The sequence below is a fragment of the Pteronotus mesoamericanus genome, unplaced genomic scaffold (assembly GCF_021234165.1).
Source record: "Pteronotus mesoamericanus isolate MK-2021 breed Mesoamerican mustached bat unplaced genomic scaffold, CSHL_Meso_final scaffold_85, whole genome shotgun sequence".
Classification (NCBI taxonomy): domain Eukaryota; kingdom Metazoa; phylum Chordata; class Mammalia; order Chiroptera; family Mormoopidae; genus Pteronotus; species Pteronotus mesoamericanus.
Genome location: NW_026555329.1, coordinates 55,755 through 71,005, shown reverse-complemented (window position 1 = coordinate 71,005; position 15,251 = coordinate 55,755). Strand labels below are relative to the sequence as shown.

Sequence of the window (15,251 nt, the reverse complement as noted above, 5' to 3'; positions counted from 1 at the left end):
CACAAAGTTAAATAAGGCAAAGTCCCAGTTTTTTAATATCTTCGGTGCCAGCTCTTAGGTCTTCAGCCATTTATGTTCTAGAAAATATTACAGTGACACATTTATAGATAATAGAACCCATCTGGAGATGAAGGAAGTAAACAGCTGGTTCCAGGGTGCTTGCTTCATGGTGAGACGCTGTTCCAAGGCAGCAGAATCAGGAAGGAAAGTCATGACTTCGCTTCCACTTAATGTCAGTGAGCTTCTTGGACGAGGTGGTATCTCGAAAGATCTGAAGTAAGGATATCGGACGGCTCTCAAGATGTGTTCTTTGATAAATGTATGAGGACCCAGGCTTGGCCATGTTAGCATGTGAGTGAATGAGGCAGCTCCCACCAACAGCTCCGAAGCAGTGATGCTGGGTATTCGAAACACCTTTGTTCACTGCCGGGGCCAGCGTCTCCTGTGTTTCCTCGGTCCCACTGTTGGGAACTGGCAAGCCAGGGTTTCATTGTAATCTTGGCCCTTAATCAGCATAGTTCATCCAAAGATGACGGGGTTTTATGAACAGGAATCCGGCCGTGGCCCAAGTCTGTAATAGCTCATAAGCTCCATTAGGTACTGAGGAAAAAGGACTGACCACTGGGTGAGAGATTCGCCTTGGAGGACGAGACAGACTCTGTGTGGCTCCTCCATTTCAGAAGGGCTCCATCGTGAGTTTTGCCTGACTTGTGAGGCAACTATTTATTTATTTATTTATTTATTTATTTTTGGAGGCAGGGAAGTGGCTGGAAGGAGGACAATAAAAAGCAAAAGAGGAAAAGAGAGGAAATGGGGTGGGTGATCCCCCCGCCCACTATTCCATCAGTGTCAGCTGAGCCCCAGAAAAATGTTAGCATGGGAGGATGCTTAATAAATATGAAAGGAGAAAATCAAATTGTATTTCTATGCAAGCCCAGTTAAGATCTACGTGAAGAACTGGAGAATTTTTCCTCTCACTCAAAATGAACAAAAGGGCTATCCATGATGTTAAGTGAACTCACTGTGGTTGAAATATTTGTGTTGTTTGTATGTACAATTGTAGGTAAACCACTTAGGACTAGTATAGGCAATGAGAAATATAAACATAAGAGAGAAGAGGAAATGAAAATGCAGTGGTAATAACAGACTTGGATTAATACCAGGATTTTCCAAGAAGCCCAAATAACTTCAGATTCAATTGAAGTCCCTTTGCCTAGGACTCAGGCACATTCCATACATCAGCAGGCTGGCTGCTTTTTCCTAAGGAATGCCTCAAAAACCAGCCATTTCCTCAAGGGCTGTCATGCCAAAGCCTGTCTTATTCTGAATCCTGAATATTGTCACCATGATGGTGTGGCCACAAAGCTCAGTTAGGCTGCTCTGTGCCTCTGCTCTTCAATCCATCCCATTTGATTTGGCCACATTCATGGACTCGTTCATGTTTTCCTCCATCTGTAACGAAGGGAATTACATATAATTTCATGACCCTTGCTGAGCCTAAATAAGGCACTTCACATGTGTCCTGGTTTGTTTGGTGGCCTGCTAAGGAAGATAGGCATGGAGATTTGGTTTCTTTGAACGGCCTGGCATCTTTGCATTTGACTGCGAGAGAGAGGAGTTGAGTTGCAGGTTCCAGGCCAGGAGGCGGGATGTAGGCTTCTGTGTTCTCTCTGGCTCCACGGACAGTTCTGGAGCCCTCCTGAGATAGGAGGGTGAACAACTAAAGCTGCGGAAATGGTTCTCATAAAGCGACCTGAGATACATGATTGTAGGGTGTAGGGTGAGGGTAGGACACCAAAACAGGGCTGCTTAGTCTCTCTCCACCCTGCCAGGTGACAGTATGTCATAGAACTGGGGAGGGGCACTTTCCCTCCTCCTGCAGAAAATCCAGCTTCCGTCTGGTCCCATGAGGCTTGGCAGCTTTGGGAACAGGATCCTGTGATAAACAACCACAGGCTGACCAGGAACCTGGTGTGGATTTACGAGCCAGCCATTATATGCTCTATCAAGGGAGATGAAGTAAAGTATTAAAAAGAACAAGCCAGTTAGGAGGTCAAGACACAGACTCCTGGTGACTACCAATATCCATGTGTTCTGCTCCCACGGGCACAGCTAGATGGCATTCCTGACCCCCTTGCATCTAGAGGCTGTGCCACTAGTCATGGCCAATGAAACGTGGGTGGAGCAATGGATGCCACTTCCAGGCCTGGCTCCACAAACCTTCTGTGAGATCATTTACACCGCCTCTCTTCATTCAGCTGCTTTGTGGCTGCGGAGAGGCCGGTGGAGAACTCTGAAGCCTTAGGTGTTAGCAGAGACACAGGTGGCAGAAGCCCGAGTCCCCGAATGGTTTCCTGGAACAGAGTGTCTCATACCACCCCGCACTCTCATCATCACGGACTGAACTGTGAGCGCAAATTTAAACTCTGTTGTGTTAAACAACTGCGATTTGAAGCTTGCTTGTTACAGTGACTATGAGAGCCGAAGCTGAAAGGTCATAATCTTGAGAGAGAGGCCAAGGCTACCCAGCACTTCTCAAATGCTTTCCATGGAGGTTTCCAGAAGTACAGATAAGTGTAAACATATATCCTCATGTCCTGGGACCCTTAACCCAATGGGCTTGCTTTACGTTTCAATTTCTCCTTAGTCTTCTAAGTGGAAAATTTTTCTTCTTCTCTATAACATATTCATATTTCCTTTGTATATAAAAATAATATTTATTAAGATTTAACTCTTACGTTGAATTGCCTTTTAACCTGGCGCCCCAAGTAACAGCCATGTTAAAGTTTGCGTCTCAGATCCCTGCCCCACCCTTTGCCCTGGTTGTTTTGGTGAAAAGCAAAGCTCTATCAGGAAGGCCTGCACGAAGGGCTTCACCCAGCACTCTCACGATTTCAGGGGTCTCATTTAGCTCTTTAAAAACAAAAATAAAAACAAACGTGGTCCCATTTTTTGTTAATGTTCAGGCTATTAAAAATGTTTGAATAGCTTGGTTTAACAAAAAAGACAGAGTGTATTTAAAAGAAAATCTGAGGATATTGATTGAAGCCAGGTCCCTCCTTGGGGTGGGGCAGCCAGGATGTTAAGATAGCGAGTCTTTTTCCTGCCTTATATTAACACCTCAGGGAGCGGGCCTCCTGCTCCGATTGAGGACGCACTTCCCGTAAGGTGACGGGCCAGAAACACTTCACCTTCAAACAGGAATCCATCAAGATCACCTCAGATGGGAAGAAGGTACCCGAGCCCACTCCGCCTTTAACTGTTTGGTGCACACAAGCTTCTTGTTCACGTGGCAGTCCCTAGAGAGAGGGGCCTGGGGGAGGAGGAGGGATAAGTGCTCAGAACTGGATCTGAGTCAACAAACAAGTATGTCACTGCCAACACCCTTAACAAGCGCCCTGGAGCGCTCCCAGCTGTCACTATTGTCCGTATTTTCCTCTAAATCCAATCTGTGACTTCTGTCACCTTCTTACGCTGTGGGATACTTACAAGGATGTAACAGATGGCTGTGTGTGGCGATGGTGCTCTTTCCCCGTTGTCAGGAATATTTTTTTCATAAATTCCTTTCTCTTTTATCCAGAAATACTTTTTCATGGTATCAAAAGAAACGTCTTGTTTCGAAATTTTGAAAAAGTATAAGGAAGGAAATTTAAATCCCCCGTAATGCCACAACACTGAGACAACCACTGTTAACATTTTACTGTATTTCCTTCCTACTTTTTCCTTTGTGTCGCCGAGCCTGGCTTAGTCCCGCTCAGTCGCTTAGGCCCACAGCCCAGGTGTGCTGATGAACCTGTGCCAGTCCTTCCACATCCCCCAGGCCCTCGTTCATACAGTAGCAGACCCAGTCAGGAGTGCTGTGCGTGGCAAAGAAAGCAAGCTCATCTGCGCGTAAGGGCTGCAAGCCCACCACCTCCTCTGTGGATTCCACACCAGCTACAATCCTAATCTTGATAAAGGCAGTTGGATGACATTCAGTTGGGTCCCAATGTTTACTGGAAACTGTGTGGTATTTATCTATAAAGAGAAGATTGTAGATGGTGGTTAGATGCCCAGGCCACAAAAAGCATAGTGACCAGCAATGTAACTGAGAGATCAGGGATGGCAGTTCTTATCGCAGGCTCCTCCTGAGCCCTCCTGAGTCCCAGGTCCCTCTGAGACCCAAGCCCCACACTTGCAAGGCTTGGCTCCTCCCCCTTGCCTGGGGTCTCTCTAAATTCTGAGGCTTTGGCTGGGCAGATGGCAGTGCTCGAAAGCACAGTGAGAGAACTCAGGTGGGAGATGCAGGGGATCATTCACAAGTCCTGGCTGCTAGTTTGGGAAGTCGGGGTTGAAATCATGGGCTTTGCAGTCAGTTCTGACCCAAGTTCAAATCCCAGCTCTGCCTTTTGTTAGCTGGGGGAGTTTGGGCAGATCACTCAACCTCTTTGAGTTTCAATTTTCTCGTGGCTAAAAATGTTAATAATTATACACATTCCTAGGGATTTATGTAAAGATTAGATGAGATAGGACATCATTTCTCAGACTTAAGAGTGATAATATCTTACAGATTCCCACTGTTGATTTAAATGATTTAAATAAGGATATTTCATAAGTATCAACAAATACTCTTACACTACTATAAAGCCAAAGGCGAGCTTACGAATAAGTAAAAACCGAACAACAAGCCAACAAAATTAAAATTGATGGATGTGATGGATGATGTTATTTTGCTGAAATTAATTCAGCCTCTTGAAATGTTAGTTTCTAGTGCCTGCCAGGACGGGTTCTTGGCACCCCGAGCCCACCATATGCTGCACCATAGTTCAGCTCGCCTCGCAGTTTTCCCTAGACACTGAGAATGGGAGAGCTAGAGGCTGCGCGGAGCCCGTGACATATTCCATTCGCCCCTCACAGTACTCATTTTTTCCCAATTAGTGGCTTTAGAAAAGAATTAAGAAATTTCATATTAAATCTGCCTTTCCAACTTCTCTTGAAAAGCTGGATCCATTAGCCCCATGAGGCCCACATTCCCACAAGTCCACAAAGTCTGGAGCGGAGTGGCGGCCCCCTCCAGCCTGAACCCTGGCTTCCGGTTTGCCCCAACCCCACTCCCCCTTGCTATACTCAAATGTGTAAGCTGCCGGCCTCTGCGATACTGGGTTTGTGACCCCTTCCTATGCAACTTATTGAAAAGAATCTTTTCTTTCTTCACTAGTCAATGACCATTAAATACCACTTCAAGATGCCAACAAAAGGTGAGAAATCCAAGTACAAAAAACTTCCTGACATAATAGTACTCAGCTAAGAGGTGGCTGTCCAGACAACCCAGCCAAATACACTTGTGTAAATGTATCTGAAGATTGTATGGAAGTGAGTACCCTAGGATTTTTTTAGACCCTCTGGGATCTTTGAACCCCAGTTTGAGCACCACTGAGATAAGGGTGGCAGGCACTTAGAATGGTGCCTGGCACAGAAAAAAGACTAATAGCAGGGCAGGGATCTGGATTTCAATGATAAGGCCAAATAATGGGAGAGTTGCCCGAAGATTCCTACTGAATGCCTGCTTAACTCTGAATCCATGGGATATGCTCATTGACATTCAACTTGTGGTTGACCATCGTCCACAGAGCTCCTGCTTTGGGATGTATACCCTGAATTGTCCATCCACTCTGAGAACTCCTCCCCTAAGACTCCTTACAGGTCTTAAGTGCAGGGACCAGAGTATCAGAGAGGCACCTCTACCCACTCCCTTTGAAAATACATTACACACTGTTGGCTTCTAGGACCTACTGTGGTCAGGTGGTTAACCAACATGACTCACGAAGACAGAGATTCATGTACAAAAGTGAAGTCAAGGGGTTCTGAGAAAAAAAAGCACAAGGCATTTGCTGATTTTTTTTTTCCCATGGATCTTTACCAAAAAAAAGAGAGATGTTGTGCTTATTTGATTTGAATGGTCTTAGAAAAGTCAGTAATATGAAAGAAAGGTAGGAGTATCCGTCTGAAGATTACATGTGGAAATGAAAGGATGTAACCAAATATTATCTAGGGTAAGGATACGTTTCTAACTCCCAAATGTCCAGTAATCAAGATCAAATGGATCGCCATCAGAAGAGGAGCCCTCTGCCTGGACACTGCTTAGAAGTAAAGGGAAAATAAAACATAACTATCGAACAAAAAAATCCATTTTCCCTTTGAGGATGAATTTAAGGCTCCATGGCAGGCATAACCCAACCCTTTTATTGTTTGAGGCTCTTAATTTATAGCAAACTACCACAGAGCATGTACCCCTTCAACTGTCCTTTGTGAGCTTACCGTGAATGGATCGCTGTGAGAATGGGGAAATAAAGGGAAACAGATGGGAAAGACGTGTCTGCCTCGCACAAGCTGCCGGAGGAGGCCTGCAGGGACTGGTGCAGGGAACAGATGAGAGGCCTTGAAACACTTTTCTCAGAGTTGGCGAGCATCCCCGAGCCACAGTGAGGATGCTCCTTCCCAAAAGGCCCATTCTGCCCCAACATGGTGAAGAGAGACTGCTCGAAGAAAGGACAGAACACAGAGCCCCTGATTTGCTCATGGGAGCTGAGTCCTCAAGGGCAAACAAAACAAGCAGCCTACTCCACGGTGACCAGACCTGCCACACAAGAGTCCTGCTCCACCATGTGGGGCCACTGTTGGTCCACGTAGCGCTGAGGAAGGAGTCTTCTCTCCAGTGGCCGGTCCTGCCTACAACCAAGAGGGGACTGTCTTATTCTGCTTGGACTGACATAAAATACCATAGGCTGGGTGGCTTAAACAACAGAAAACTTATTTCTCACAGTTCTAAAGGCTGAGGAGTCCAAAATCAAGGTGCTTGTTAATTCAGTTTTGGTGAGAAACTTCTTCCTGGTTTCCAAATGGCCACCTTCTCACTCTGTCTTCACATGGCACAGAGAAAGAGAATGAGCTCTCTGCTGTCTCCTATAAGGACACTAATCTTATTGGAGCAGGGCTTCACCCTTATGACCTTATTTAACCTTTACCATTTCCTTAGTGATCCCATTTCCAAGTACAGCCACACTGGGGGACTTAGGGCTTCAACATATGAATTGGGGGGAACACAATTCAGTCCATAGAAAGGACTGTCAATGTATTGTCATTTTAAGGGCTGCAGATGCACTCACCTCCCCTATAATCTGTCTCAGTGGCCTGATTGATGTTAACATCATTTCCACAAATGTTAGCAAGGGCACGCCTTCCCTTGCTCACTTAACCAGACCTAGGAAAAGCTTCACCTACCAGCAGTGACCAAGAAAGGCCTTTACACTGATCAAACAGAGCTTTAGCTTGAGGGGAGAGGAGAAAGGGGCCTTAAGTTTCCTTTCAAGGCTAACACCCCATTTTGCAGAAGAATAAACTGAGGCTCAGAAAAGTCATAGTATAAGAAACAGTGAAGGCCTGGCTCATGTGGCTCAGTGGATTGACTGTCGGCCTTCAAAGCAAAGGGTCGCTGGTTTGATTCCCAGTTAGGGCACCTGCCTGGGTTGTGGGCCAGGTCCCCAGGAGGGGGCGCACAAGAAGCAACAACATATTGATGTTTCTCTCCCTCTCTTTCTCCCTTCTTTCCCCTCCAAAAATATATAAATAACATCTTTATAAAAATGAAAAAAAGAAAAGAAAAGAAAAACAATGAGCTTGGGGAATGAAAAGTCTTTTATAAAGATATGGTATTTAAACTCAGTGTATTGTTCCTCAGATTAAAATCACACATTTTCTCCCGACTTGCAACCCAACCCCATTATTCTGGTTTTCTTTTTAAGACCAGATAAGATGGATTCCAAAGCAATCCTGCCTTTGCATCGCTATGGCTTAATACTTCAGTTAGAAACTTCAGCTTCAGCTCTGGCCAGTGTGGCTTAGTTGGTTGGAGCATTGTTCTATAAATGGAAAGGTGGGTTTGGTTCCCAGTCAGGGCCTAGGTAGCAGTCTTGTTCCCAATTGGAGTGATCAGTGTTTTACTCCCTCTCTCTTCCTCCCTTCCTCTCTCTCTAATATCAATAAACATGTCCTTGAGTGAAAATTTAAAAAGACACACACACACACACACACACACACACACACACACACACACACCCCCTTTAGCTTCAGTCACTGGAATGTGTTGGATTGTGTTCCCTACAAGGATATGTTGAAGTCCTAAACCCCAGATCTGCAGATATAACTAATTAAGGTGTGGTCACACAGGTCTAGGGCAGGCCCTGAATCCTGTGTGCCTGGGGTCCATATAAAGGGATGCTGCGATGGTACAAGGGAAGGAGGCCACGTGATGGTGGAAGCAGAGATCGGAGTGACGCAGCTGCAAGGACTGCCAGCAATTTTGGCAACACCAGAATTGAGGAGGGAGGCAAAGAACCTGTTCTTCCTCCAGGCTTTCAGGGTGAATGGACCGTGCTAACACCTTGATTTTGGGCTTCTGGCCTCCAGAACAGTGAGAGAAAAAATTACTGTTGTTTTAAGCCATTCACTTTGTTGTCATCGTTAGGACAGCCTTAGGTAACCAATATTGTCACCTCGCATAGAATTGGACCTCAGAGAAAAATGAAATGGGTGTGATTATCACTGGACCTCTGAGTGTCTCTCAGCTCCAAGCTCCAGGCTGCAGCTAATGCCTGTGACCCCTGCCCTCTTCTGTTCACTTCCAGCTCCCTTGCACCTTCTTAATCCACTGCCCACTCTTTCTCTAAATTTTAGTGAACACCAGGTAGATGGAACCCTCCCAACCCTCTGCACGGCTGGCAGAGACGGGTGAGCGGAAGGGTCCAGCTCAGGAATGGGAGATGGCAGCTCGGAGAAAGGAAATCCAGCATGGCCAGGAAACGTGCATTCAACACGCATGCTGTGCAAAAGCCGAGCCCGGCGCACCGTTATAGACACCTTCTAAAGAGAATGCCGTCAGTGTCTAATAGTGAAGTCCTGTTCTTACTCAGCCAGTTCAAAGCAAAACGGATTTGTTCTCTTAAGACATAAAGAAACCTCAGTAACACTCCGATCTTCAGCAAAGCTGCACAAATAAACCACGCATGTGGTGTGAGTTTTTAAGGATGGGTTTCACCCTCCAGCAGGCTGTCTCCTGGCACAGCATGCAAACTTGTGTTTTCTCCAGCTCTTTTCTGCGCAGCACGCGCACAACTGTGTCGGTACTTTCCCTGCCAATGTTTCCCTGCCTTTCATATCACTCTGTCCCACTGACATTGATCTCGAGTGAACTTTAAAACAAAGACGTGTCTTGTCTTTAACGCCCACTTAGCCTGCTGCTGGGCTGTCTGTTGCAGCACTCCTGTCTGTCCTTAGATCTGTGGAATAAACTGACTCAGTATTTTATCAGAACTTAAGCCTCCTTACCTGCTGCCTTTGTGCCCTGACACATATTGATATGCTGTGTTCAACTTTTTAACCAAGCATTTACCGCTGCTGGCACTTCCCCGCCATTCACTTCCCAGCATTCTGGTATTTGCATTGCATTAAGATGCAAATAAGGTGAAATGAAATGCTTCCTTATTCGGTTGAGAATTCACAGTTCTAGCACTGAAGATGGGCTGGTATGTTTTTTAATAGATTTGTATAACACCGAGTTTTGCTGCTGGGCTGGAAAGCAAGAACATTCCCAGATGTCGCCCTTTTTTCCTTTTCTTACTTCCTTTTTCCTTCCTCTCTCTCTTGCCCTTGACGGGGATCAGAACATGCTAAACCTAAAACATGGCACCTTGGCATGAAAAAGTTTGCAAAAACAGCCAAGCAGGAAGGTCACGCTGACTCCCTCCCTCACCTCCGAAACAAGTCATAAAACTCTCATGGGAGAGGCGCCCTTTGCGTTCCTCAGCGTTCCTTCCCGCAGCCGACTACACTTACAGTTACCTGCCACAGTGCTCCCCGTCGGCCGCCCTTCAGCACTCCTGGCATAAAAATACCCAGGTCTGACTGTTCCTTTGGCTCTTCCCTCTTTATGAAAGCTCCCAGGTCCCGTAAAACTCGATTAAATACACCTGTATTTTTCTCCTGTTCATCTGTCTTTGTCAGTTAAATTTTCAGGCCCAGAAGGGGACTCTAAGAGGCTCAAAGAAAACCTCTTCCTTCCCCACGCCCTCTATTAACTATGGACTTCGGTGGGTAATAATGCCTCAATGTACAATAGGTTAACCTACTGTTGCACTACCCCTCAGGTACAGGATGCAGGTGTGTCTCTTTAGGAGGTCTAGGGAAACTCTCTCTACTTTCTGCTCAACTTCACTGGGAACCTAAATTTGCTCTTTAAAGAAAAAGTCTATTTAATAAGTATTTTAAATAATAGTCACCTACTATATGATCTTGTCATACTATTCATAGGTATGTACACAGAGGTATGAAAACATGTGCTCACTCAAACGCAAGCACACAAATGTTCAGAGCAGCTTCCTTCATATGAACTAAAAACTGGGAACAACTCAAACGTCCCTCCGTGGGTGAGCAGATAAACAGAATGCGGCATTTTTCCAGGATAAGCATCCAGGATGGGTATTAAAGGAGACAGTGATTTCCCAAAGCCTCTCAGCCACTTTGAGAGGAAGGAACCTCAGTGTGATCATTCTGTGAATGCTGCTGATTGGGGAGGGTCAGCAGGGGTGCCCTGAGCACTGCTTTGGCCTGTGTCCCCACCCCCAGGGAGGGTCCTCAAGTGCCACATTGGGACACACCCAGAGGAAGTCTCTTACTTCTTTCCTGGGCCCCAAAACGTGCCACAGACCCTCCCTTCAGTGTGTTCTCGCATCCTCTGCCCGAGAGGCAGGTGGAAGGGTGGCCTAGGGGAGCCCTGAAGGAGGCGAGAGCTAGGTCGCAACTGGAGAGCGATGCGGACTGGGAAAGAGGCCCTGCCTCACCTCTCCGCACTGTTTCACGAGATTCTCAAAGAATGGGAACCTATTTTAACAATAATTGGTTATGTCCTCCCGCTATTTTACTTGTTGATGATCATGCAACCAGTTGCCCCAACACTTAGTGGCTTAAACTACAATGATGTGTTATTTCTCAGGATTCTGCGGGATGACTGGGATAACAGGATTCATGTGGTGGGGGATCAAGCACTGGGAGGCCTGCAAGAGCCAGATGACTCATTCCTGGTGGACCAGGGGTCCTCTCCACGTGGTTGCTTGAGCTTCCTCGTGGCATGGCAGCTGGGTTCCAAGAAGAGACATTCCAAGAGAGCAAGAGCACAAGGGGTTAGGACTCTCTAAGGCTTAGGTCTGAAACTAGCACGGTGTCACTTTCACCACGTTCTATGGCTTAGAACAGACCCTAGGGCCACCCAAAGTCAAAGGGAGGGGACTGTTTAAGCCCATGAATACAAGGAGACTTTAGGGGCCACCGCAGTTCCAGCCTACCACAGGGAAATAACCCTGCGGGGAGGGAGAGGTTCCAACGGTCAGGAGGAAAACTTGGGGGGTGATGGGTATGTTCCTATCTTGATTGTGGGGATGGGTTCACAGGTGATACATATATCAAGCTTATCAAATAAATTCGTGCCTTTTATTGTATATCACTCACACATCAATAAAGCTCTTTTTGAAAAGAAAGCAATCTACTTACTAGAGAAATATTTCCATAAATTATGATATATCCATTAGGTGGACTCTTTTATAGCTTGTATCAGTGATAAGAGTGCGAAGTCACACTGGGGAATCCTGAGGACACAGGACAAGTGAAAAAGGCGGTATGAAATTCCGGGTGCACCGAAATTTTTGTAAAGACGTGTCTCTGTGAGCAAGGCTAGAAAAGCATATGCAAGATGAAACTATCTTCATTAGAGAGGTGGAATACCATGCATTTCCCACTTTAATTGTCTAAGTTTTCCATTCTGTTGCTGTGTTTTCTTTGTAATTCGTCTCCCGGTCCTTTCATTTTGTATTCATTCAATTATCGACCTGTAAGGCCGCTTCAGCTCCCGCTCCGGCTGTGCAAATCCTGCATCTGTCTAAAGCGCCTCGTTCCTGACACAGGGCTACCTTTTTAGACGGGGGCCATCAGTGCCACCACAGAGTGACGCACACTTCTGTCCTCGTCAAGTCCTAATAACAGACACGCTCCCTCTCCCACCAGGAGCTGTCACAAACCCAAACGGGTTCTATTTCACAATCACTTCCTCATTAGTCACTCCTTTCCCCCTTCCCTTTGCTGCGCCCTCTTATAAAGCACACCGGCTCAGCAAGCTCCGAGCGTCTGAATCACCGCCAGCTTCCAGCTCACTGACTGCCTGCCCCAGCTGCTCACCCCTCACTTAGCAGCAGCTCACAGGGCTTCATCTGCCTCAGCAGCATCCAAAGATAGCAAGACAGCCAGTGCCAGTGTCAGCTGAGAAGCTCCCCTCCGGCCCCTCCCTCCCTCCCTCCCCCTCCTTCCTTACATTATCTTTTCACAGAGGAGCTACTTGGGGAAACATGCTATTATTCTTTCCCAGGTGTCACACAATCACAAAGGCAGGTTCCCAGGGACATGAGCTCAGCAGGCCAGCGCCCAGAGCTGGGGAGAGAAGAGAGTCAGGCCTTTCAATCACTCCTTACAGGCCCCGAGTCCCCGTTTTAGTGAGCACATGAGGGTGCTCACTGGCAGCTTCAGGTCAGCTCTGCCCCTCCGGATGGTGAGCATGGAAAGACAGGCGAGGGCAGGCTGACATGACAGGCTCGTGGGCCAGGAGGAAGTGTGGGAAGCAGGACCAGGAGGAAGGCGTTCAGGCCAGAGCCAGAAGGGTACCTGCCAAGTCCCCAGCACCTGCCTGCACATGGGGTGACGCAGGGGTGCGGTGGAGATTGAGTGGGCCAAGGGGGCGGGGGCGGGGGCACAGCATCTGCACCCAGCCCAGCCGTGTGTTCCGTGGGGGCAGCTTTGGCCACAAGCAGGCAGCCTGGCATCTGTTAAACCTCTCCGCACGTGGCCGGGCTACGACTCAACTCCACGCACCACGACGGCCACTGTGCTGTCAATCTGATTTCTTCTCAAAATGGGACTTTTTTCCAACACAAGGCCTTTTCTCTTTTAGGTCCCTGCTTGCCCTGTCTCTCTCCCTGTCTTGTTGACTCTCTGCTTTGATTCTGCACAACACTTTTTGCAGAGATACATTGAACAGTTCCAGTGCTGGGGCACAACCTGAGTGAGAGGCGCCAAGGCACAGGGGATGGCCTGCTGTGGCGGCGGGGTCCTCTGCCCTTTCTCTCTCCCCTTCTCTCCCCCTGGTCCCTAACAGGCAAGGATGCCAGCAGGGGCACAGGTGCACTCCTAGGTCCCCAACAGGGTCTGGAAGGAAGTGGAATACCACAAAAGCCTTGCTTTTCAGTCTTCCTGATTTGCATAATCAAAAATGTTTCCTATCTCTATCTGCTTCACTATTAGGCTAAATACAGCCAGTCCTCCTCACAGACAGGTGATTGATTGCAGGAGGCCCAAGGATACCAAAATTCAAGAGGGCCAAAGTCCCTTTTATAAAATGGCACAGTACTTGCACATAACCTACGCACATTCTCCCGTATACTTTAAATCATCTCTTGATTACTTGGAATACCCAATACAATGTAAATGCTATATAAATAATTGTCATACTCTATGGTTTAGGGAATAATGACAAGACAAAAAAATGTCTGTTTAGTATAGACACATCATTGTAGGCCTAACTGCATGGTGCACATCAGCATCAACATAGCTTTTCTCCTCAAATATTTTTGATCAGAGGCTGGTCGAATCCCCGGATGTGGAACCTGCTGACAGGGAGCGCAGCCTGCACACAGTCTTGCCGAACAGTGTGGGGAAGCTATGAAGTTGAGCCCTCGGTGATAGCTGATCACTTTTCTACCTCATCCAGAACGCTTTCTTTACGAGAAGAAATGGGGTGACCCGAGGGAGTGGGATTTACACATCAAGGTTGCTTCTTTAAGGTTAAAAAATGCTAGTCTATAATAGAAAAAAAAGTGGTGGTGCTTGAAATCCCTCAGAGCACCAGAAACAAGGATTTTAGTTTTTATTTCCCTTTTTATGGATCCAGAAACTGAAGGACAGATAGAACTCACCTCTCCCAGGTTCCAGACCCGGGCACGTCTCCACAAGGTGGTGAGGTCCTTGCAGGTAGAGCTTGTCATTTTAAAAAAATGTTTTTAAATGGATTGATTTGAAGAAGAGAGAGAGAGAGAGATTGATTTGTTGTTGCACTCATTCAATAACCCTGACTCATTGGTTGATTCTTGTACGTGCCCTGACAGGAGATGGAACGCACAGCCTTGGTGGATACAGCGCTCTAATCAGCTGAGCCACCCGGCCAGGGCTAGGGTCTGTCATTTTGAAACATCTTTGCAGCCCCGCTGGGTCAAACACACAGTTGGGATTCAATACATAACTGTTTATGTATTAATAAATAACTCTTTCCTGGAAAGGACCAACAATAGCAATATGTTGAATGTGGGCACTTTTTTTTTTTCCTGTTCAGCCATTTCATATAGAAGGAGGACACAGATAAATCCTCGCTCTTCAGATCATGGCAATTTTAATCTATCCCATAAGCATAGCCACTAAAATCTATTATTAGGAGAGAATGTGGTAGTCAAATAGGAAAGAATGTGGGCACTTTCAAGAGGACAATTATGTGTTTAATAAGTGTATACATTCTATATTGCTCCTATATTTCATTCACCCCCAGGGAACAAGCTCAGCTTGCAAGCAACAGCCAAGAACACCTTCATTTCTCAAAGGGATACTATTTTTACAATTTCTGGGAGTTTGTGAGACAATTAAGACTATTTGTGCAATTTTACAGTGATTTGACTGCTAATAGCATCTGCATTGCTCAATCTGTCCCCCTTCAAAGCCCTCAAAAATACAAGTTCAGGTGCCTTTACCCTGTCTCATAAAAGGACTGAGTGGGTCACAGTGTTGGGTGTTGTTAGTGTCCCCCGTGGAGCATCTTTAAAAATATCTACTGCCCACGTCCCTCCCTGGGCCAATTAAATCAAGATCTCTGAAGGGAGCCTAGGTATCATATTTGTAAAGCTCTCTGGAGGGGTCTCGGATGGAGCCAGGGCCGCATCCTCTCGAAAACCACGGGGAGAGAGGCACAAAGAAGGAAAGTGAGAGGAGAGAGCTCCTTTCTGCTTGCTACACGCTCCGAGTTTGCTTCCAGCCAGTGGTGCTGCTAGACTTTAAAGTGTACACAGATCACTGGGGATCTCGCTGAAATGCAGGTTCTGATTCAGGAGGTCTGGCTGGGGTTTGAGATTGTG

General features: G+C 46.7%; 1 non-coding gene across 1 annotated transcript; it reads right to left on the bottom strand.

Moving 5' to 3' along the window:
- Nucleotides 1-14,447: 14,447 nt before the first annotated feature.
- LOC129063578 (small nucleolar RNA SNORA29) lies at nt 14,448-14,587 on the bottom strand. The gene has a single exon (XR_008528365.1). It is a non-coding gene; the product is annotated as a small nucleolar RNA SNORA29 (small nucleolar RNA).
- Nucleotides 14,588-15,251: the final 664 nt, after the last annotated feature.